Source organism: Acomys minous (assembly GCF_964271855.1).
Source record: "Acomys minous genome assembly, chromosome: 18".
Classification (NCBI taxonomy): domain Eukaryota; kingdom Metazoa; phylum Chordata; class Mammalia; order Rodentia; family Muridae; genus Acomys; species Acomys minous.
The window spans coordinates 3715316-3740607 of record NC_140501.1 but is presented as its reverse complement, the minus strand read 5'-3'; the positions used below and the strand labels follow the sequence as shown (position 1 = coordinate 3740607).

Genomic DNA, 25292 nt, shown 5'->3' with positions numbered 1-25292 from the left:
TCAGTGCACACACTGCGGCATCCTTGCTTCTGAAAGGGGCCCGAGGCCAGTGTCCTTCCTCTTCAGGAGACCTCGGGCTTTTCTCTCGGGGTTCTCAGATGATTGGAGAGGCCTCTCCACATTGACAACGGTGACATGCTTTACTCAGAGTTCACTTACTTAAGCATTAATCCAATCTAAACAATGCCTTAACTGCAAAATCTAGGTGGATGCTTGGCTACGCAACACGGTACCAGAACAAAGCGACATGTAAAGTGTTTGATGATTAGTCACGTGTGCATGCGTGTGTGTGCCCCTTTGTGGCTCTGTTTGTCTGACTGAACCCTGGTGGATCAACATGCATTTCTCCATTTTCACATTTAAAGTCCAGAAGTTTCTGGTCCTCACCTTTACTATTTATCTCCATTCATCATCTCATCAAAATAGCATGCGATGGCTGAGAAAAAAAAATTAGTGTTGTGCCAACTGCCTGGCAAAGCCTGGCCCATCTGCTGGATGAGGAGTGGGAGCTGCCTTAGCTTTGTACATCTGAAACAGGGTTCTCTGACTTTTGGGTGCTCCAAAATTCTAAGAGGCTGCTGAAACATAGATTTATGGGCCTGTGGAGATGACTTGGTCAATCACAAAGTGCTTTTCACACAAGCACGAGAACCCAAGTTTGAATCCCCAGAGCTCACACAGGAGTCAGGAGCGGTGGTGCATGTTTGCAGCCTCAGTTCTGGGATGAGGAAGATGAGCAGATTTCTTGAGCTCACCGGCCTGCCAGTCCAGACAATCAGTAAACTCGGAGTTCGGTGACTTACATCGTGTAGATTTCTGAGGCATGCCCAGGAAAAGCAAGCATAACTGCCACCAAGTGCATGCACAAGAGAGTTCAAGCCAGTGTGTTCACAGCTCCCCCACACTGCCAGCAGTACAAACATCCAGTATCAGGAGAAAATATGCACAGAGTGTGACATACACACACACTAGAGCGTGTGTCATAGGAGCACTAGAGGTGAACCTTTAAATTCTGCAATGAGAAGAGAAAACAGACGGACAGGTAGCACGCACCATCTAGTTCCGCATAAGAGTCACAAACAGTAAAGCTAATGGCTGTGGTGGGGCAGGATTGACTGGGATGTGAGGAGGGAACTCAGTAGGGATGCTATAACTGCCCTTATCTTCATGCGAGTCAGGCTACAGATGCCCTCGGACAAACTCCCTGAGGCTAACCTCTTAAGATGTCAGTACCACGGGCTTTCCTTCTGGGCCGTGGCCCACACTCTGTTTTAACACAGTGGAGAAGTTGGAGGGTTAGCAGGACAGGGCTAAGGGAAGCCTTCAGTGTGCTTGTTACAGGCTTAGCCAACCAGCTAGGGACAGTCCCTCAATATCCACATACGAAGGCCCAGCCTAAGCTTCAACTCACAGGCTGGTGGATAAGACCCCTTGGGTGTCCTGCCCTCAAAGCAAACGGTGTAACATTTAAGTTAGGGCAGCGATCCAGCGTCGGACCAGTGGGATAGTGGAGCGGACGCTTAAGAAGAGACAGAATAAAACCGATCCTAAGCCTTTAGCCAAAGAAAAGATAGGATGGAGTTAAGAACCCACCAGCACACCCATGTGTTCGAATGTCCTCGGAGTAAATGGGTTTCTTTCAACACTGGTACCCAACACCAGATCCCCAAATTGGTTTCGGTGTTTTCAGTTGCTGTGGTCACAGACAAGCCACCCAGCCCCTCTGGTGGTCATGCTTGCCCATGTCTGAGGACTGAGAAGAACACTGTGTGTGGCACACAGTACGGACAAGCATAATTCCTTCTAAATGACTGTTTTTAATATATGACCTCATTTCAGTCTCCGAGAGGGGGGCCAGGGCTTACAGGCTTTCATGTAACGAACCAACATTTCCCCTGATATTCTTTCAAATAGCCTTCCAATTGCTGCATCACACAAATACTTCATTAGTGCTATGGGGGTTGGGTTTCAGCTGTAAACCCTCTGCCCTCGGGGACCCAAATCTCGTTGTAATGACACTGAAGATTAAAGACACTCAGGCGCCGTCAAGAACACCCCAGGGCTGTACACACACATCCTTAAATCTTCGGGTGCTGTGATTGAGTGGTTATTTTCTTTGCTGTTTAGAAAGAAAAAATTTTTAAAACATTGCCATACCACCCCAGCCAGACGGATCAGGCATCCAGAACAGGCTGAACTGATAAAAATATCTGTGAAAATGTCCAGATTGATGATATATCCTAAAAATAAGTTTCACAAAATAGTGAAAGAAGTGGAGTGGGCCTGGCTCCCCATACATGCCATTTCATGTTTTTTTATTTTTATTTTTTTAAGGGCTAAAATATTCAGTTTGAAAATGATTTGAGTAGTGCCATCTGGTATGAAGAGAAAGTGAAAAGTCCCAGACTGGGGACAATAGAGAGCTGGAGAGCTGAGGAGTAAAACTTGACGTGTTGAGGACGAACGAGCACAGACACAGCCCCGCGTGCAGAGCTCGCCTTCCAAGCAGTGCGCTGTGCATGGTCCAGAGCAAGAGCCAGCCACTTTAGCTGCTATCTACCCCTCTCCTCAACCTCTCAAGGTGGTTGAACATCGCTGCATCCCCGGCTTTAAGAGGAACAGGGTTTCCGTTTATAAACTCTAACATTGTGGCTGGAGACATGGCTCAACGGTTAAGAGCACTGACTGCTCTTCCAGAGGTCCTGAGTTCAATTCCCAGCAACCACATGGTGGCTCACAACCATCTATAATGTGATCTGATGCATACTCTATACATAATAAATAAATCTAAAAAAACCAAAACCAAACCAAAACAACAACAACAACAAAAACCCCCTCTAACCTTAGGCAAGCAAGCCCCCTTCCCGACTCCAACAAGGAAATTGAGAGCTTTCACATAACAGCATTTTAAGAGCACACTGCCAGCATTCACCAAAACTGCAGATAAAGTTGCTTCATAGAATAGAAACCAGCATTATTGGTGTATACAGACTATGCTGTGAGCAAGTTACAGGGCCAAGCTACTGCAGACAACATATGGCCATTCTTACATTCTTCTGTAGGTGAAAGGACTTTGTCCTCTACCATTGTCAAGGAATTGCGGGAGGATTTCTCTGTGACATCTTCAGTCAGTTCATTACCAAGCATTAATTACATTTCACAGATAGGACATGCACCAAGCAGTTGTGCTAGACCTCAGAGACGTGAGAAGGGACACTACAGAGCTCACGCCCATGAAGTCTAAAGTCCTGGGAAGGACTTTGGCCATGTGAGCCAGTACAGTGTAGGATTCTAAGCTGATCCCTAAAATGTATTGTGTCCTATTAGTCACCAGCATAACCAGCACAAGTGAATATAAATAACATGAATATAAACACCCAGGTTTAGAGATTGAGAAAATATATGTTATTAAGTTTAAGGGGAAATGTAATATTTGAATTCATGCATGCAATGTATTAGAATCAGGCTAGGCAAGTGTGTGACCACTGTCTCGCGTTTTGTCATCTCCCTTTGCTGAGAGGGCTGGTAATGTCCACTATTTTGAACCGTGCAGTCACTATGCAGTGCTGTGGAATAGCGGGGGCACCTTCTCTTCTCCAGATGCGCCCTGCCTGCACCCGTGGCGCCCTCCTGCTTTAATCCACAGAAGCCCGAGTGAGTTTTCTCATGATTCTCATTATGGACATCTTGTGCCTGCCCTGTATCTGAGTGTCAGGTTTCCTATGTTGGCATTGCAGAGCAGGCCACCAAGCCACCACACTGACATTCTGGGCTCAGATTTTACTTTCATCTGCCCTCCTGCCAGAGGAGATGGGAACTTCTGTGCACAAAACCAAATGAGAAGCTCTGACTTTTAACCTGGGTTTTGCTCACCTCTACCTTACCTTTAGCTATTTCTAAGGTCAGTTTATCTCTCTGTAAGCATCTGTGTTGCCAGGGTCATCACCAATGTGTTCATAGCCTCAAATAACTACACACAAGAGCGTCCCTTCCACTGACTGACTTGGTCTCTCAAGTTACCAAAGGCAACAACTCTCCCAATAACCATCCAGGTCAGGTGCTCAGAGCAGGAACATGCTCAGTCCTGGCCATTGGACATTAGAGACACTGTTGACCTTGTATTTGGAAGCATTGACTATCAACGTTTGCTCTTTGCTAGAAGCTGGACAAGGAACTCATTGCTGCCCCCTCTAAATTCATTTATTCTGGATCTCAGGGTTTATAAAGGGAGTCGGAGACATCTTGAAATAACTGACAAACACCATGTCACCTCTGGCAACAAAAATATCATAAAATCCCTTCAAAATTATGAAATTGGCCTTGGGTGTTTGGTCCTATAATTTGTGCCACATTGATGCTCACTAAGACACTTGCAAAGGCAAGTAAAAAGGCACTTATGCTTTAAAATAGAAGACATTTATAAGTCTTTTGGCCTTAAACAACTTGAAAGAAAACCTATAACCCTATGTCATACCAATGAAACTCAGAAGCAGGCGTCCGAGGTCAGCCATCTGTAAGATGAAGGTATGTGCCTTGCTGTACGGTAGACCTGCCTAGCAGAGGCAGAGGCACAGTCCACCTGGGTTCTGCTGCACTTGTCTGGAGAAGCAGAGAAAGGGCACCCATGTGGGTTCGGTGGCCGAGGGCAGCCGTGAGGAGCAGGGAGCCTGAGCACTGGGCCAGTGAGCCAGCCCTGCATACAAGGTGATCTCAAGGATGATGTTTGTGCAGCTTTCACAAGGAGTTCAGGTGAAACAGAGTATTGAAAGCAAAGGATGCACACTGTGGCTTGGCAGTGACCAACAACCAGGGAATCGCTGTGCTTCTTAAGCCCTGGTATCTTCTCACAGTGGTATTTTGGCTCCTGTGAAACACAAGTTCTAACAGAGTTTCCCGTCAATTTTAGTCTCAAGCGTCTTAAATATTCACACTCTGTCCCAGAGAAGATACGGTCAGTCATCTTGTAGTTTACATTGGCAGGTGTTGACAATACAGGAAATCAATGACCTCACAGGCAGGGTTCCTGCTAATTGGAATGCACACAGGCGGGCAGCCCATGTAATGGATTATCTGTTTGTCTGGAAAGCATATCTATACTCATATCCTAGGGTCACAGGGTCAAAATGATGTCCTGTGTGTGTTATGTCTACATAGTGCAAAAAACATCGTTCAATTCTCTCTTGCCCTCTTCGTGCAGAGAATAATTATCCTGACGATGAAATTTCAGTGCAAGAGAGTCCATGTAGCTTGACTGCCTAGCAAGTGTAAAAATACAGTATCAATTCTGTGTCAGTGTGAGAACAGTCATAACGCGTCTCGTGCAGCTTCAGAGTCTTTCTAAGAAAGATGTCGTGCTGAAGAAAAGATGTTCTTAGCAACTGAAATGTCACTGTGTCGTAAATTATCACATTCAATATAAACCAACACATGTCTTGCTCACACATTCTGACACAACTTTCAAGATTCCCCTGAGTGCTTTAACGTACAGACATCGTGAGAAATGGGATATGGATGGAAAGTATTTGTTTCTAGTATTTTCTCTGATATTCCTTATTATCTCCCCTTTTGTAATCCAGGTCACAATGGATGATCTCAAGGCCCAGGTAATTTCATAGCCACATTTCACAAACTCTAAACTTGCTTCCCTAATTATTTAAATATCAGATTTCAAGCAAGTAAGTAAGGAAATGAAGACAGGGGGAAAACATAGAAGAAGAGAAGTCAAAAGGGTTGGCCTGGAAACAATGCAGAAGAAGAGAGTCCATGTTGGAAATATCAGACACATTGAACCCCTCATTCCTGGTGTGATTTAAAAAAGGCATGTCCCCCATAGGCTCATGTATTTGAGCACTCGATCCCCAGGTGGTGGCGCTGTTTGGGAAGGTTAGCAAGCCTTTAGGAGGTGGAGTCTTGTGGGAGGAAGTAGGTCTCTAGGACAGCCTCTGAGGATGTCAAGCCTCACTCTCCACTTCCTGTACACACACACACACACACACACACACACACACACACACACACACACCATGATTAACCAGCTCCCTACTCCTTCTGCAAGCCACATCTTTCCCACCATGATGGTCACCCCTCTGAGACCATAGGACAAAATGAACGCTTTCACCTTCAAGTTGCTTTCAGCCATGGGACTTTATCACAGCCACAGGAAGCAATACACCTGTGCTGCATGATAAACACACCGAGGGGGCCTTCACAGATAACTAGCAGAATGTTCCCTGGGTGACCAACTCCCCACAGTCCCTCCCCTGGTCTCCATGCTTCAGACAACCGTATGAATGATACCCATGGTCCCGAGAGAGAACCGAGTCTCTAAGCTTTAGTTGCGTCCTTGTTGGTGGCTCAAGATGGGTTTCTCTAGTCACTCAATTTGCAGATGATAAGGTATGAACTAGAGAGGTGAAGTTAACATGGGCTATAACACCAAAGAACATGGGATTTGGAACCTGGCACCCCGGGGATGGATGATGTCTCCATCTTTTCCAGTGATGGCCTAGACTGGGCAAACTCTCTGCCTATCGGAGCTGCACCATGCTTATTGGGTAGGTTAGTCTGTGATCTCCCACAGCAGTCGTGAGGCACGCAATGTAAAACACCTGAAATGCAATCGAATGCCACCATGGCTCGTGAACACCGTGTTCTGCCCTCAACCTCACTACTCCCCATTGCTCTTCCGGCTTTGTCCTGTGACTTAGAATTGATGAAGACAAATGAGCGGCCGATTTGTAAAAGGGTGTGCTGCAGGATCGCTGAAGGAGGGCTCTGCTTGTAATAGGTCACGATCTGTTTATGAGCTACTGAGTGCTTAGCAGAGAGGTGAGAGTTCCCTGAGCCACCACTAAATAAATTCAACACAGAAGTAAAGATGTGCACGTCTCAAAGTATCCCAAAGAAAGGAGAGAAACCATGTTAGAAACTAACAAGATATGTTTATGTTGTGGTGAGGTGCATGGCCATAAGTAATCAGACACATGATCATCACAAAGCATGTGGCTTAAGGTACCAGACATGTCTTCTTCCTGAATTATGAAGCTGAGAGCTCTAGCAGTGGCCTGCTTTTGCCCAAGGCTCTCGAGCAGAACCCGCCCTGTCCTCCTCCTGGTTCGGGTGACAGCAGTCCTTACCACCTGACACCCTTTGCCTTGTAGCTGCATCTCCCCCACTTTCTGCTCCCACCTTAGTATGGCGGACCCCAGTTGTGCATGTCTCTCCCCACCTCCTCCTGCTTTCTCACATAAACACGCAGTCACTGAGGCTGGAGTTGCTTCAGTCAGTCAAGTGCTGGCCTTGCAAGCCCGAGGGCCCGGGCTCAGTCTCCAGAATCCATGTTTCGAAGAAAAACCCTGGCTGTGGTGGTGTGCATATATAGTCCCAGGCCCGGGGTGGGTGTAGGGCAGGTCCCTGCAGCTCACTGGCCTGCCACCTTCGCTGCTTGGAGAGACCCTAGCCAGGGACAGACCTGTCTCAATACAATAAAAGGTGTGAGAAAAAAAGTAACCGATGTTGTCCTGCGATCTTCATATGGCATGAGCAAACACATGAACATGTACACATATGCACATGTGTGCACACACACCCCAAAGTCACTGGGTTTGGTATGATATCTTGACTTGATTCCATCTGTAGAGACTTAAGGAGGCCTTACTCACAGGCACTAGAGGGTAGGATTTGAATATCTTCTTAAGGGAGACACAACTCAATCCAGAAAATTTAGTACAACAAAAATTTGATGCAAGCCTAGTAGAATCAATTTTTTATCTTCATTTCAATCAATTTTAGTAATAAGATGTATCTGAAGCATCATCATACTTTGACTTTGAAACGTCCCCAGTGTTTTGTGTTTCAAGCCCATGATGCCCAGCTGTAGTACTAGTTTGGTAGTTTGTAAAGCCTTTAGGAAGTGGGTTGTTAGGAACAGGCCTCTGGAGGTTTTTCCTAACCTTTGTTCTTCCCTTGCTGCCTGTTTCCATGATCTGCTGTCATGGAGAGAGAGTCTCTTCCACAGCCCTACCCCCACAGTCTGGACATTTGTCCACAGCCCTACCCCCGCAGTCTGAACATTTGTCCACAGCCCTACCCCCGCAGTCTGAACATTCGTGCCTTGCCTATCCTGCTGTGATCAGCGGAAACCTGGAGTTCCATGTCACTTACCTCTCTGCTGCTGTGATAAAGCACCGTGGCCAGAAGAAGCAACTTAAGGAAGAAAGTATATTGGGGCTTACGGTCTCACAGTGTTATGTCATGGCAGCTGATGCCCAGAGCAGGAAGCTAAGAGATGGCATCTCAGCCACACACACACAGGGAACAGAGAGAGAAAAATGGCAACAGGAAAAGGCTGTAAACTTCCAGAGCCCAGGGCCAGTGATGTGCTTTCTCCAGCCAGCAATGTCCTAAAGGTCCCATAATATCTGAAACAGCACCACCAGCTGGAGACAATAGGACCAAATGTCTGAGCCTATGGGGGACATTTCTCATTCAAAGTAGAGTGCCAAGACCGAAAATAAACCTCTTCTCCCCTGTTTCTGCCAGATACTGTGGGTACAGTGACACAAGAGTAACTAGTACAAATAAGATTAAAATATGCGTGCCTCTCAGATCACCTGTTGTTCCATCTCAGCTCAGTTTGTGAGTAACACAGTGAGGGGGTCTGTGATGTCAGGGTAAAGCAATAGTTCTCAGGGGACCAAAGTGCGTACCAGAAGAGCCTAGGAAATTGTAACCTTGTTATCAGAGTTATAAAATAAGCAGTAGGCATGAGTGCTAACCCAGATTCCTGACCCTTGCTCTTGCCAGTTATGAGGCAAGGATTTAAGCCCTAACATAGCTCTTTGTACTTTGAGCAGAGGTCTATAGGATATGTTGTTATAGCTGAGAGGCCAAAAGGCCTAAAACTCCATCCTAAGGTGCCCATGCAGAGGGCTCTGCGTCTAAGGTTCCATCACAAGAACTTCACATAAATCCAGAGACCACAGCAGTGTAGAGCCAGCTGCCTCCCGGCCATCTTGCTGCTCTCCTGGGGCCATCAAGGTTTGGTAAGGGAGATGTGGGGACAGCATGTTGTCTGCATCACATTGACGATGGCAGCCGTGGCTCTTGGCATCCAACAGGCCAGCCATGGCTCTGTGGCTGCAGAGAGAGACCGCAGGGACATGTTGGTCCTAGCTTCCCCATCTTTGGGTTGTGGCCATGGTGGCAAGCTCTCTCTCTCTACTGTGTCCAGAAGCCAACAAACAAACATTAACTTCCTCAATGGCTGCTTCTAGATTCTTCTGAGAGTAATGGGTGGTCCCAGTACCCATTCCTCTGGGCTTTCCAAAACGTGCAAGCACCTCATCTCCTGAGTGAGCCTACTAACCTTAAGTGACTCCCTGAAGGGGGATTATTTTGCTTGGTTACTACATACATCAGGGACTAGGGATACAGCTCAGTGGAAGAGTGCTTGCCATGTATGTACAATGTCCTAGGTTCATGTCTCAGCATGGAAGAGACAAGTTTAAGGAGTAAAAGCATCAAAATTAAAAATGCTCACCCACAGATATTGTTTCAGAGAACTGAATGGGAACACGAGCAAAAAGACACACCACAGTGTCTATCCGTGAGCTTTTTGTGAGTTTTTCTCTCTCTCCTCCTTACCATGAAAGGAAAAGAACAGATGTTATTAGCTTGCATTAACTGTACTCCACATCTTCCCACAAACACACATCACCATAAGAATCATACCCAAAAGGTACACACCTGACAGACTGTTGCTGTAAAATTCCCTTCAATTCTACTCTCTGTAGTGACTTCACACATGATAGGGCATGCTGTGTGTTAAATGTTGCATTACACTATTAAAATAGTGAGTTCTTTTCCCAGTAAAATACAAGGGTATCATTGGGACTAAAGCGATGGCTCAGCAGTTCAGAGCACTTGATACTTTTCCAGAGGACACAGGTTTGGTTCCCAGAACCCACATGGTAGCTCACAATCATGTGTAACTGCAGTTCCAGGGGATCCACCCCCTCTTCTGCCTCTGTGAGCACAGGGCACTCATATAGTGCACAGACGTAGATTCATACACACATTAAAACACCAATATAGACATTTTAAAAAAAATATTCTCTAACATGGCTTGAATTCCCAGGGAACACAAGCCACAGGCTCATGAGTAGACACCAAACAATTTGGATACACTTTGAGACCATGAGACGATGCTCACTTTGTGATCTCATACGAGCAAGACCCACTCTGGGAAGTACACAGTTCGTGTACTGGGGAGCATTTCGACCTCAGGGACTTGCTGCGATGAGGACAGCCAAGGCTCTGAGGTCCAGCCCCTCAGGGATGACTATCATCAGTCCTTTTCAAAACGGACTTTTGCTTGGTGCTCAACTCACAGACCAGCTCTGCAGGTCACATCCAGTCTGTGTGTAAGTCCCAAACCCTATCTGTTCGGAGATCAGTTACATCACTGACATGGAGAAGGACAGCTCATCAGAGACGCAGGCATGTGACCTCCTTTGAGGAAAGTGTACTCTCCTTTGAGGGAAGCCTGTTGGATCGGGCTTAGATCAGAAAGTGTATGGAGCATCTTCATATTGCTCCCAGGAGAGTCTGGTGACCAAATCCCGGTCTGAGGAAGCTGCCAGCCCCTCCCTCTGAGGCCCAGGGCAGCCAGGTTACTCAGTACACTCCTTCTTCCTTCCCAGAATGCTCCGCATGCCTATTCAGCAACATCTGTGGGCTTATTTTTCTGTAAAGATACCAACTTTATCAGAGAGAAATGGTCCAACAACCTATTTCTAGTGACTAAGAGAAACATAAAAATCTAGGGCCCTTCAGACACAGTGCACCACCCCCGCACTGTGTGTAGACACGCTGTGATTTTTAAATGCCACTGGCTGGCTGCTGGGCTGGGATGGTTTCCTGAACAAAGGCTGGCTGCTGCCTGCTTGCCCGTGTGATGGCTGTAATTACAAAGCATTATCCAAGTGTGCTCATGCCATTTGCCTTCTGCTCGCTGTAAGCCTGGATGAGCAGCAGGAGAAATGACAGGCCCGGAGGGGATGGACACACCCCACCTGCTGCTCCCCATCTTCCCTGGGTACCACACAGAGCATCCAGTTACAGACCTTCCACCCAAGGATCACATTAACCAACATCTGAGGCAGCAGAGGGCGAGAGGTTGGGAAAGGTGTACGTTAAAAGAAAGGCTAGAATTCTTACTGGGGAAAAAAAACGGGAGCTGGGAATACCGGATACCTACAGTCCCAGGATTTGGGAAGATGGAGAAGAAGAATCATGAGTTTGAAGCCAGCCTGGGCCACACAGCAAGTGTTAGGCTAAGCTGGGCTACACACAAGATTCCATCGTTTAAAAAGTAATGATAACAATAACTATTGCCGTTATTATTTGAAGACCAGGTTTAGCACTTGAAAAAATTTGTAATCCATGGTCACACAACCAGTCTAGAAGTTTGTCTCTCTTACTGATCAGTATTTGTTGGTTTCTCCCAACTGAAAAGCTGCAGGGAAAAGAAAGGGACCTGTGCATCCCTTCATATTTCCTCTGCCAATCTCATCTCAGCATCTAGGCAACATCCATAACTGCATGCTCTGTGCTCCCTCCATCCCTGAGGTGTGCTACCTCCACCCCTGAGGTGTGCTCCCTCCATCCCTGAGGTGTGCTCCCTCCATCCCTAAATTGTGCTCTCTCCACCTATGAGGTGTGTTCCCTCCACCCCTGAGGTGCGCTCCCACATAAGCACCATGGAGGGTCCTGCAGGACCGTGATGGGCTTAGTGACCAGAAGGTGACATGGGAGCTACCTGAGGAGCTGCTCAAACAGGTGTTCTGCAAAGGGCTGCGTTTAGCTACCTGGGAGAAATGCCACTGGTTGCCACTTAAGCCTTTGTTTTGTGAGTGAAAGTCTTCCTTAGTCTCTGAAGATTCGACAGAGTGTTGTTGATGTGTTCTGGGTGTTTAATTACGATGTCAGGGCCCCCTCTCACCTAAATTCAGGGTGCTGAAAAAGAGCTAGCGAATTGGCTCAGCCTATAAAGTGTTTTCAAAGCAAGTCTGATGACCTGAATTTGATCCTCAGAACCCATGATGAAAAGAGCCAACTCCCAAAACATCGTCCTCAGACACATGCCCGTGCGCGCGCACACACATGCCCAAATGATGATGATGGTGGTGATGACAATGATGACGATGACATTTTTAAAATATGACATGGCTGATTCAGCCAGAGATTCTAAGATGGCGTCGACCAGTAGGCACCATAGCTGATCTTCTCCGAGGAGACCAGGGACTTGAATGGAACCACAGACTGCTGGATTTTGAGAACTGTAGGTGAGTGGGGCCCCAAACTCCGCAGACCACCAGGGGTTCTAACCCCGGGACAAGCAACAGCCCGGAGGGCTAAACGCACTCCCCAAACTCTGAAACGGAATCCACAATCAAGCTGTAGCCAGCACATAAAACCCAAATTCGCCATTTGGGGAGGAGATTTTCCGGAGCCCCAAGCCTGAGGAGTCTCAGCGAATAGGGTGAAACTACCATTGAACCTCTACATCCACACCACGCCAAACTGCGGAGGGCACCTGCCTAACCCGGGTGGAAACACAGGTGGCGAGTCTCACCAAAAACAACTAGAACTGGTGTATAGCTCACGGACCGCGTCGGAGTCCTGCGCTCAAGCTGAAGCCAGACACAAAGGATTGACCCTGCAAACTGGGGCAGTTAGAAACCAGCGTGGTCTGCTCCCACAGCCCAGTGGGTCCGCCCACATTATAGGGAGCCGCAGGTCACGCTTGCAGGGACTAACTACTGCCCTAAAGGGAACTGGCAGTATTCTGGCAGGAGATTCCCGTCAGCGGTCTGAACCGCCATTGGTGCCAGCTGCGGGGCCAGGCTGCCAGCACTGACCTGCACTCCCCAAACAACTGAACTAACTGGGTCCATCTCTGTGGGCCCGCGACAGATCCACCCAGGTTATCGGGAGCCTCGGGTCTTGCTGGCAGGGAATAACTGCTGCCCTAAGGCGTTGCACTCTGCCTTTCTCTGGCAGAAAGGGAAAATACAGGAGATTTGTCGCCAGCCGCGGGGACGAGCTGCTGACTCTGACCCAGGTTATCCGGAGCTGTGGGTCTTGCTGGCAGGGAATAACTGCTGCCTTAAAGCATCTGGGAGTGGTCTAAGCCGCCTTTGTCGCCATCCACGGGGACGAGCTGCTGACTCTGACTAGGCACTCCCCGAACAACGGAACCTAGCTGGGTCCCACGATATAGGGAGCTGTGGCTCATGCGTGCAGGGTATAACTGCTAATCTATAGCAAGCTGGGAGTGTCCTGGCATACAGGGGCGTGGAAACTGCTACTTCCTCAGATACTGCCAGTTGCCTGAAACCATACGGTTTCAGGCCCACCAGGCACAGATCCTGTAATCTCCAACAGGCAGATCCTAGTTGTGTCAGCTCCTGCAGACCCAGCAAGAACTCCCAAATTCATGGGAAAGGCTGGACGCTCCTACAGAGTGTAGAGGCAGAGCTAAAAGACAGCTACAACCCAGAAGATCTGATCCACCTGGGGTCTTGGCTACAAAGCAACAGGAAAGACAGACAGCTGGGATCAACCTACACAACCAGAGAGCTTGTGTGCTGACCTTACTCTAGATCCCAATACTGCTAACTTGAGATACAGCAGTAAGGGGAAAAGGCCCAAACAGAAACCTACTTTGCATGACTCAGCCTGGAGCCTAAGGTGTTGAGAAAAATCTCCAGGAGTAGAATCTGAATCACCAGCCTGGTCCAGGGAAGTACTCCCTGTTCCCCACAGGTAAGGGCACCCTACCTATAATTAGACATCAACTATCCACTCCCAAACAGGGAAGGTCACTACAAACCACCTCCCAACATTAGAGTCACCAAAATGACAAGGGGACAACGAAAGAATGCTAACAAAAACCAAAACAGGATGGTATCTCCAGATCCCAGCAATCCTAATGAAAACAACCTGGAGAACCCAACAACAATGGATATACATGAAAACCACCTCAGATCCTTAGTAAATAAGATGATAATGGAAGAAACAAATAAAATCTGTAAACAAATGCAGGAGGAAGCAAACAAGAGGGCTGATGACTTAAAAGAGTCATATAAAAAGGCATTTGAAGAATTTCAGAAAAACACAAATAACCAGATGAAGGAAATTATTAAAACAGTTCAAGACCTGAAGATAAAAATGGAAGCTATCATAAAAGAACACACGGCAGAAAAACGTGATCGAGAAGCATCAGAAAAGAAAGCAAACATCTCAGAGGTGGCCTTATCTAACAGATTGCAAGAAATGGAAGAACGAATATCAGGACTTGAAGATACAATCGCACAATTGGAAACAACCATCCAGGATAATGCTAAATCTGAAAAGTTCCTGACACAAAGTATTCATGAAATAAAAGACAACATGAAGAGACAAAACTTGAGAATAATAGGAATAGAGGAAAGAGAAGGCAACCGACTCCACAGCCCAGAAAATATCTTTAATCGAATAATAGAAGAAAATTTCCCCAATTTGAAGAAGGAGATGCATACGAGCATACAAGAGGCCTACAGAACACCAAATAGAATAGACCCAAAAAGAAAATCTTCCCGCCACATAATAATAACAACACAAAATATACAGAACAAGGATAAAATATTAAAAGCGGCAAGAGAAAAAGGACGAGTAACATATGAAGGCAAACCTACCAGAATTACTTCTGACTTCTCAGCAGAGACCATGAAAGCCAGAAGGGCCAGGACAGAGGTTCTGCAAACCCTAAGAGAACACAGATACCAGGCAAGACTACTATATCCAGCAAAATTATCAATAATCATTGGAGGAGAAGACAAGATATTCCATGACAAAAACAAATTCACACAGTACCTAGCCACAAATCCGGCTTTACAGAAGTTACTAGAAGGAAAACTCCACCCCAACTGGTCAAACTACAACCAAAAATACATAAGAAATAAATAACTACACCATTGCAAAATCACAACTTCATAAAAACTCGATTGTTACAAATACCAAAAATGAAGGGACTTACCAATCACTGGTCATTAATATCTCTCAACGTCAATGGTCTCAACTCTCCAATAAAAAGACACAGACTAACAGAGTGGATGCATAAACACGACCCAACATTCTTCTGCATTCAAGAAACACATCTCAACCACAAGGACAGACATTGCCTCAGAGTAAAAGGTTGGGGAAAAATATTCCAAGCAAATGGTCACAAGAAACAAGCTGGGGTAGCTATTCTAATATCTAATAAAATAGACTTTCAACCAAAATTAGTCAAAAGAGACAAGGATGGACACTTCATACTTGTCAAAGGTAAAGTCAACCAGGAAGACATCACGATTTTGAACATCTATGCTCCGAATACAAGGGCTCCCACATTTGTAAAAGAGTTATTAACAAAGCTTGCCCCATTCATCGATACCCACACATTAATAGTGGGAGACTTCAACACCCCACTTTCACTCAAGGATAGGACTTTGATTTCAAAACTAAACTGGGAAATAACCTCATTAACCAATGTCATGAATCAAATGGATCTAACAGATATCTACAGAACTTTCCACCCAAACGCAAAGGAGTATACCTTTTTCTCAGCACCCCATGGAACGTTCTCTAAAATTGATCACATAGTTGGTCACGAAGCAAACCTCAACAGATACAAGAAGATTGAAATAATACCTTGTATCTTATCAGATCACCATGGTCTAAGGCTGGACTTCAACAACAATAGAAATAACAAAAAGCCTACCAACACGTGGAAACTAAACAACTTTCTACTTAATGACACATGGGTCACGGAAGAAATAAGGGAAGAAATAAAAGACTTCCTGAAATTCAATGAAAATGATGGAACAACATACCCAAATTTGTGGGACACATTGAAAGCAGTGCTAAGAGGAAAATTCATAGCACTAAGTGCCTTTAAAAAGAAAATGGAATCATCCCACATAAACAACTTAACAACACATCTGGAAGCCCTAGAAAGAAAAGAAGCAGAAACACCCAAGAGGAGTAGACGCCTGGAAATAATCAAACTCAGGGCTGAAATCAATAGAAACAAAGAGAACAATCCAAAGAATCAACAAAACCAAGAGCTGGTTCTTTGAGAAAATTAACAAGATAGACAAACCGTTAGCCAATCTAACTAAAAGACAGAGAAACACTATCCAAATTAACAAAATCAGAAATGAAAAGGGAGACATAACAACAGACACCGAAGAAATACCAAGAATCGTAAGAACCTACTTCAAAGACATTTATGCCACAAAATTAGAAAATTTAAGGGAAATGGACAAATTTCTCGACCGATTCCATTTACCAAAATTGAACCAAGACCAGATAAACAAATTAAATAGCCCTATTTCGCCTATAGAAATAGAAGCAACCATTGATAGTCTTCCAACCAAAAAAAGCCCAGGGCCAGATGGTTTCAGCGCAGAATTCTACCAGTCCTTCAAAGAGGAGCTAATACCGATACTATTCAAGCTATTCCGAAAGATAGAAATGGACGGAACATTGCCAAATTCCTTCTATGAGGCCACAATCACATTGATACCTAAACCTCACAAAGACCCAACAAAAAAGGAGAATTTCAGACCAATTTCTCTTATGAACATTAATGCAAAAATACTCAACAAAATACTCGCAAAGCAAATACAACAGCATATCAAAGACATCATTCACCATGACCAGGTAGGCTTCATTCCAGGAATGCAGGGATGGTTTAACATACGGAAATCCATCAATGTAATCCACCATATAAACAAACTGAAAGAGAAAAACCACATAATCATCTCTTTAGATGCAGAAAAAGCATTTGACAAAATCCAACACCCATTTATGTTTAAAGTTCTGGAGAGATCGGGAATACAAGGCACTTTTCTAAACATAATAAAGGGTATATACAGCAAACCAATAGCCAACATTAAATTAAATGGAGAGATACTCAAGGAAATCCCTCTAAAATCGGGGACCAGACAAGGCTACCCACTTTCCCCATATCTCTTCAATATAGTGCTTGAAGTTCTAGCCAGAGCCATAAGACATCAAAAGAAGATCAAGGGGATCCAAATGGGAAAGGAAGAAGTAAAATTATCCCTGTTTGCAGATGATATAATAGTGTATATAAGTGACCCCCAAAATTCCACCAGAGAACTCCTACAGCTGATAAACACCTTCAGCAAACTGGCAGGATACAAAATAAACTAAAAAAAAGTCAGTAGCTTTCCTATATACAAATGACAAACAGGCAGAGGAAGAAATTAGAAAAATTACTCCCTTCACGATAGCCACAAGCAATATAAAATATCTAGGAATAACCCTAACCAAGAAAGTGAAGGATTTATTTGAAAAAAACTTTAAACCTCTGAAGAAAGAGATTGAAAATGACATCAGAAGATGGCGGGATCTACCTTGTTCGTGGATTGGAAGAATCAACATAGTAAAAATGGCCATCTTACCAAAAGCAATTTACAGATTCAATGCAATCCCTATCAGAATACCTACAAAATATTTTGAAGATATTGAAAGAACAATTCTCAACTTCATATGGAGAAACAAAAAGCCCAGAATAGCAAAAACAATCCTATACAATAAAAGATCCTCTGGAGGAATCTCCATACCTGATCTCAAGTTGTACTATAGAGCAACAGTAATTAAAGCAGCATGGTACTGGCACAGCAATAGGCTAGTGGATCAATGGAATCGAACTGAAGACCCAGAGATGAATCCACACACATTTGCTCACTTGATTTTCGACAAAGAAGCCAAATCCATTCAATGGAAAAACGACAGCATCTTCAACAAATGGTGCTGGTCTAACTGGATGTCTACATGTAGAAAAATGAAATTAGACCCCTATTTGTCACCATTCACAAAACTCAAGTCCAAGTGGATTAAAGACCTCAACCTAAAACCACAGACATTAACCCAGTTAGAGGAAAAAGTGGGGAAGAGTCTGGAACTCATAGGCACAGGAGACAACTTCCTGAACAGAACACCAACAGCCCAGGCCTTAACATCAACAATTAATAAGTGGGACCTCATGAGGCTGAGAAGCTTCTGTAAGGCAGGTGACACTGTCAAGAGAACAAAGCGTCAGCCTACAGACTGGGAAAAGATCTTCACCAACTCTTCATCTGACAAAGGTCTAATATCCAAAATATATAAAGAACTCAAGAAATTAAACACCACCAAACCAAATAACCCAATAGAGAAATGGGGTGCAGAGCTAAACAGAGAATTCTCAACAGAGGAATATCAAATGGCTGAGAAACACTTAAAGAAATGCTCAACCTCCTTAGTCATCAGAGAAATGCAAATCAAAATGACACTGAGATTCCATCTTACACCCATCAGAATGGCTAAGATCAATAACTCAACTGACACCTCATGCTGGCGAGGGTGTGGAGAAAGAGGAACACTCCTGCATTGCTGGTGGGAATGCAAACTAGTACAACCACTTTGGAAAGCTATCTGGTGCTTTCTCAGAAAAATGGGAATAGGGCTTCCTCAAGACCCAGCTATTCCACTCCTTGGAATATACCCAGAGGATGCACTACCACACAACAGGGACATATGCTCAACCATGTTCATAGCTGCCTTATTCATAATAGCCAGAACTTGGAAACAACCTACGTGTCCCTCAATAGAAGAATGGATAAAGAAACTGTGGTACATTTACACTATGGAATACTACTCAGCTATTAAAAACAAGGAATTTCCAAAATTTGTGGACAAATGGATTGAACTAGAAATTGTCATAATGAGTGAGTTCACACAGAAGCAAAAAGAGCTAAATGGTATATACTCACTTATATCGAAACACTAGTCCAAGGTGTACATCTCCATGAAAAACTGTACCTACCAGGATAGTGGGTAAGAGGGGAGGACATCCTATTGAGACTTTAGGTGTGAGAAACCTGGGAGAAAGAGGAAATAGAAGGATCCAGCGGGTCCTGGAAAACTACAGGCAAGTCTGGGCCCTGGGGTCCTCCGCAAACTATGGCAACAGCCAAGGAAAAAATAGACAGTAAACCTCGAACGCCTCCCCAGACTAGCCGATGGACATTCTCCACTGTTGAGTGGAGAAGGAGATCTAACTTTCACACAAACTCTGGTGCCCCATATTTGAACATGTCCCTTGGATAGAGATGCCTGGTGGCACTCAGAGGAAGGATAATAGGTCACCAAGGAGAGACTTGATACCGTATGAGCATATACAGGGGGAGGAGGTCCCCCTCAGACACAGACTTAGGGGAGGGGAGAGGAGTAGGGGGGAAGTGGGAGGAAGGGAGGAATGGGAGGATACATGGGATGGGCTAACAACTGAGATGTAATATGAATAAATTAATAAAATAAAATAAAATATGACATGGCTGAAACACTAATCACAGAAGTTATATTTATCTATACAAGACGTGTGTAAGAGCGAGCCAATCAAAATTCCAGCCTGGGAGAAGGGATGCTGTGAAGCAGCTGACACTACAAAAAGTGAGAGCCACCTTCCTGTGTGGCCTGTGGTGGGGACCTCAGAGAAAGGCCCCACACCCATGTGCCTGTGCTCAGCACAAACTGGTTTGGAAGGGCTATTAACAGTGACACTAATAAAAAAAAAAGAAGGCATGGTGTCGGGACGGAGATGAGCTGGTGAGACCCAGGGGTTAAGGAAGTGGGTGGTGGAAAGTTGATAAGATCAGTGCATTGTACACAAGGAAGTAATTTTCAAAGGATAAATTTTAAATATGATTTTAAGAATAATTTTTTAAAAGGGGAGATATGTACAAGGAGCAGTCACCTGGAGAAGTGACTGTGAGACTGGCAGAGAAGGTCAAAGCCATGAGTTGGGAAGCAAGGCACTGACAGAGCAGGAAGGGTCCCCGGGGAGCTGAATAAATACTTGGGGTAAGATTCAGCAAAGTCAATGTAAACTGACCTTGTCCTGATTATTAAAATTTTTAAAAATGTGACCTCGTAAGGACCAGAGAGGCTAGGAGCCTGTGGTGATGCATTCCTCTGTGTCCCCTGAGGCAAGAAGAAACTTGGAGAACGTTAGCATCTCATGCCCTTGCATTTCCAAGCAGACCTCAGAAGATCTGGCCGACGATAGCTCTCAGAAGCGGCCAGTGGTTCATAGAGCCTTTCTGGCAAGTGATGATGCGCCCGATCTGAGCCCACTCAGACACAGTGCATCCTGTGGTCTTTGCACAGAGTAAAAGCAGAGAGCTCGTACAGCAGACACCAAAGACAGAACCATGTGGTTAGGGTCTTCATCGCGCGCCCCTGCACAGGACAGTGAGCGCACCCCGTGCATGAAGCACAGACTAAAACGGCTCCCCAAATGTCCGCGCATCCAGCTTTCCCACTGAGGACTGATTGTGTGTCAGCTCCTGATGAACAGATTATTTTCCATGGCACTGCCCCCAGCTGTCCTACCTTCTCTTCTCTGGAGTCACACTTGATTGAGTGAGCAGCCTTCTCTGATGCTCCGCCCGTTCTCTCTCACACGGGAGAGTCCCCTGTTGAAACCGTCACATTTCTTTTTATCTTGTCTGGTCACTTGTGCCCCAAAGGACCTGGAGTAACACTTCAGCATTAGACGTGATATCCCATCCAGCTACCACTCTCCCACAGACAAAGCAAGAGTTACGGCATTTCATGACGCTAGACATGTGAGTACGGTTAGCCCACAGACCCCCGGAATGCCATCTCGGTAGCCACTTTATCTTTTAAATATAACGGTTTTTATTTGCTCTTTGAGAACTTCATAGATGTGTGGATTTCATAATGAAATACAAACGCGATGTATTTACATCATGTCCGCTCCTATTCCCACCCCAGCTCATCCCAGCCTCCCACAGCCCGCATCGCCCTTGCAACCTCATGTCCTCTTTTCTTTCCGTTTTCATTCAAGCCACTGAGTCCGTCCATGTACACTCGGGTGTAGGCCCATCCGCTGGAACACAGTCACCTTACCCGAGGAGCCACCCCCTAAGGAAAACGTGCTCTCCCTTCTCAACGTTCACCAACTGTGATTAGCGCCTCGTGTTGGAGGGCTGACTGACTTGTGCAGGTCTTGTGCAAGCAAGCACGCCTACTATGCGTTCACAAGTCCAGTGTGCTGTAGTGTCTAGAGCACACGGCTTTGCCCCAGTCCTCACCAACCCTGGGCTCCCACAGCCTGTCTATTCCTGCTTCTGTAGTGAGCTTTGGAGGGGACCCGTGGGCTGCAGGGTCCCACTGACGGCTGAGCTCAGCACTTTGGCAGGTCCTGAATCTCCGTGGTAACTGCTGTCCCCTGACAAGGACTTGGAGAGGTGTGTTCTTCTCTGGCTAAAACTGTTCACCCTGCTCCTTACAGCAGAAACAGAGAGGGCAGGCTTCATTTTACATAACATCTGACAGAGAAAATAAAATAAAATAACTAGATTCTACCACATTCACAAACAAGAGTCCAAATTGCTCAATCTCAAGAAATTCAACACAAATTTCTTTCTCCTGCTCAGACAAAGGACGCTTATATTACTTTTGTTCCAGATAATGGGAAGGCTGAGTTCACCATGGCAGATAAATCCCAAGAGACCCCGGGCACTGAGGCCTCCACCCGCCTCATCTGACTCCCGCCAGGCCTCGTTTGCCCATTATGTCTCATATAATGCATCCTAATGGCACAAAATGACAGTGTCTTGTTTACAGTCGAATCCATTCCTCAGGAAACCCAGGAGCCTGTGCGCATAACAAGGCTATTGATAGAAAATGAAGTGCACAGTGGGACGGGAGCTGACCCCACCTTCCTGTCCTGCTACCCACATAGAGGTCAAATTTGCATGTTTATCAGCTCAGAGGCAAGGTCTAGGAGCGCAGCAGAGTGAACACACAGGGGAGGAAGACAGAGGACAGGCAGACAAGCTCCGGTGGGGAGCACCCATCCTGCAGACACAGATCGACCTGCGTTGTAGTGTGTATTCTGACCTGGACGTGTGGGCCCTTTGATCATGCGGATTTGTGCTCTCTGCTGAATATTCAAGTGTCTGTCATCTCGGCAGAATAATGTAGGGCCCAGAGACTTGTGACTTCTGCTTCTGATGACCAAAATGCAAACCACTCATGGTGCATAGTGACTCCGGCCAGTGACAGGGCAGATCCTCAGTACACAGCAGTGGTCCTGTAAGAGCATGCTCTCTACTGAGTCATCACCTCTGAGTACGAGTGGGCTGGCAACAATGGTTGCCATGGTTTCAGCGGGATGCGCCCCTCACAGGCTCAGGAGTTTTGACACTTGGTCCTGAGGTTGTGGTGCTGTTTGGGAAGGCCTGGAACCTGAGGAAGTAACCTCCCACTGGAAGTTGGCCACTGAGGGTGGGCTCTGAGGCTTTCCAGCCTTGCCCCATTCACAGCTAACTTTCCCTGCTTCCTGAGTACAGATGCAAGGTGACCAGCCAGGCTCCCAGCCTTGCCGCCTGCAGCCACATCTTCTCTGCTATTGTGGTCTCTAGGTCTGTCCCTCTCCACTGTGACCAAAAGAAACAAATTCTCCCTTAAGGCTGCTTTGGGCAGAGAGAGAGAGAGAGAGAGAGAGAGAGAGAGAGAGAGAGAGAGAGAGAGAGAGAGAAAGAGAGAGAGAGAGAGAAACAGACACAGGGAGGGAGGAAAGGTGAGAAACAGAGACACAGAGGGAAGGAGGGAGGGAGGGAGAGAGACAAAGACATGGAGGGAGGGAGGGAGGGAGGGAGGGAGAGAAAGAGACAGAGGGTGGAGAGAGGGAGAGAGAGAGGGAATGGTGCACTTCTCAGAGCACATCTCACCACATGCAGCACAACACATTGTCTACAGTGCGAGGACAGGTGTCTTTGTGAAAGAAGGATTTGCAAGCTCCAAACGCAAATCAAGATTAGTCCTAAGTGATCAGACACCGTATTGATTGCCCGTTGTGATCTTCTGTGAGCAAGAGGAAGGGTTTTGCAGGAGACTTCTAAGGGATGGAAACAGGAGGTCCTGCAGAATGGCCAAGGTCTTCCTGTGTTGCTCTAGCATATGGATCAAGTAAGCCTTTGGCCCTGCGTTGTAGCTAGCCCCCACCAGAGGATTGTGTCTGTGTCTTTGTCTTCCAGGACAGTGTCTGTGTCTTTGTCATTACTGTTTTTAGCAGCCAGTCATGTAGTCATATAATATTAATCAATTAATAGATTGATGAATATAAGTAATTTCTTTTATTTTATAAATAGCTTTTTATTTTATAACTAAGCCTTTTGAATATATATGTATGTATACATTCTTAATTTATTATATATTTATATACATATTCTTAATATAATATGTATGTATATTCTTTTTAAAATCTAATGGAATAATACTCAACCTTGAAAAGAAGCCTTGGTACATGAAACAACACGGATGAACCTTGAGGATGATCCCAAGCAAGTAAGCCAGTCCCACACGCACAGCACAGCTGCACACAGCACCAGCCTATGAGCTGCACACGGCACCAGTCTATGAGCTGCACACGGCACCAGTCTATGAGCTGCACACAGCACCAATCTATGAGCTGCACACAGCACCAGCCTATGAGCTGCACACAGCACCAGCCTATGAGCTGCGCACAGCACCAGCCTATGAGCTGCACACAGCACCAATCTATGAGCTGCACACAGCACCAGCCTATGAGCTGCACACAGCACCAGCCTATGAGCTGCACACAGCACCAGCCTATGAGCTGCGCACAGCACCAGTCTATGAGCTGCACACAGCACCAGCCTATGAGCTGCACACAGCACCAGCCTATGAGCTGCACACAGCACCAATCTATGAGCTGCGCATAGCACCAGCCTATGAGCTGCACACAGCACCAGCCTATGAGCTGCACACAGCACCAGTCTATGAGCTGCACACAGCACCAGCCTATGAGCTGCGCATGGCACCAGCCTATGAGCTGCACACAGCACCAGTCTATGAGCTGCACACAGCACCAGCCTATGAGCTGCACACAGCACCAGCCTATGAGCTGCACACAGCACCAGCCTATGAGCTGCACACGGCACCAGCCTATGAGCTGCACACGGCACCAGCCTATGAGCTGCACACGGCACCAGCCTATGAGCTGCACACGGCACCAGCCTATGAGCTGCACACAGCACCAATCTATGAGCTGCACACGGCACCAGCCTATGAGCTGCGCACGGCACCAGCCTATGAGCTGCACACGGCACCAGCCTATGAGCTGCACACGGCACCAGCCTATGAGCTGCACACGGCACCAGCCTATGAGCTGCGCACAGCACCAATCTATGAGCTGCACACAGCACCAGCCTATGAGCTGCACACAGCACCAGCCTATGAGCTGCACACAGCACCAGTCTATGAGCTGCACACAGCACCAGCCTATGAGCTGCACACAGCACCAGTCTATGAGCTGCACACAGCACCAGCCTATGAGCTGCACACAGCACCAGCCTATGAGCTGCACACAGCACCAGTCTATGAGCTGCACACAGCACCAGCCTATGAGCTGCACACAGCACCAGTCTATGAGCTGCACACGGCACCAGCCTATGAGCTGCACACAGCACCAGCCTATGAGCTGCGCATGGCACCAGCCTATGAGCTGCACACAGCACCAGCCTATGAGCTGCGCACGGATAGGCATAAACAGTGGAATGGATGGCGGGTGCCAGGGTTTGCAAAGTAAATAATGCTTAACGGATGGAGAATTTCAGTTTTAGAAGGTGGAGACGTTTGGAAATGTTTATTACACAACCATATGAACATATTCTGAATCGAGCATTTTAAACGGCAGCCATGATAATTTTATGAGATGGGAACTGCACTGTCTTTTTAAATTGCAGAATGGATGGAAGGGTGCTCTGTGAGATTTTGCTTTTCTCCAGTGTCTCATAGGAATGCTCTGACCACAGTTGGAAACTAACTAAAAATTGATACATCCTACGATGTAGATTTGGTCTTAGTTGTTGGAGGAGGGGAATCTTAGGAAGAACTGAATCTGACCTGTGTCTTAGGCAGTGTTCTCTTGCTGTGAAGAGACCCCATGACCACCATGACAACTCTTACAAAGGAAAGCGTTTAACTGGGGCTGCCTCACGGTCCAGAAGTTTAGCGCAGGGCCATCATGGCAGGAAGCATGGTGGCACGCAGGCAGACATGGCGCTTGGAGGAGCTGAGAGCTCTGCATCCGGGTTAACAGACAACAGGAAGACAGAGAGTCACTGGGCCTGGCTTGA

The 25292-nt window shown here is 46.3% G+C and overlaps 1 long non-coding RNA gene across 2 annotated transcripts in view; it reads right to left on the bottom strand.

The window, feature by feature from the left end:
* LOC311588887 overlaps positions 1-22160 on the bottom strand; it is a 30908-nt gene extending 8748 nt beyond the window's left edge. The window contains exons 1-3 of one of the 2 annotated variants that reach the window (XR_014776353.1): positions 22030-22160; positions 20938-21455; positions 20494-20633 (exon numbers count right to left, since the gene is read on the bottom strand). This is a non-coding gene — a long non-coding RNA (uncharacterized lncRNA). The remainder of the gene's footprint in view (positions 1-20493; positions 20634-20937; positions 21456-22029) is intronic. The other variant, XR_014776354.1, reaches the window with a different exon arrangement.
* Between the last annotated feature and the right edge of the window lie 3132 nt (positions 22161-25292).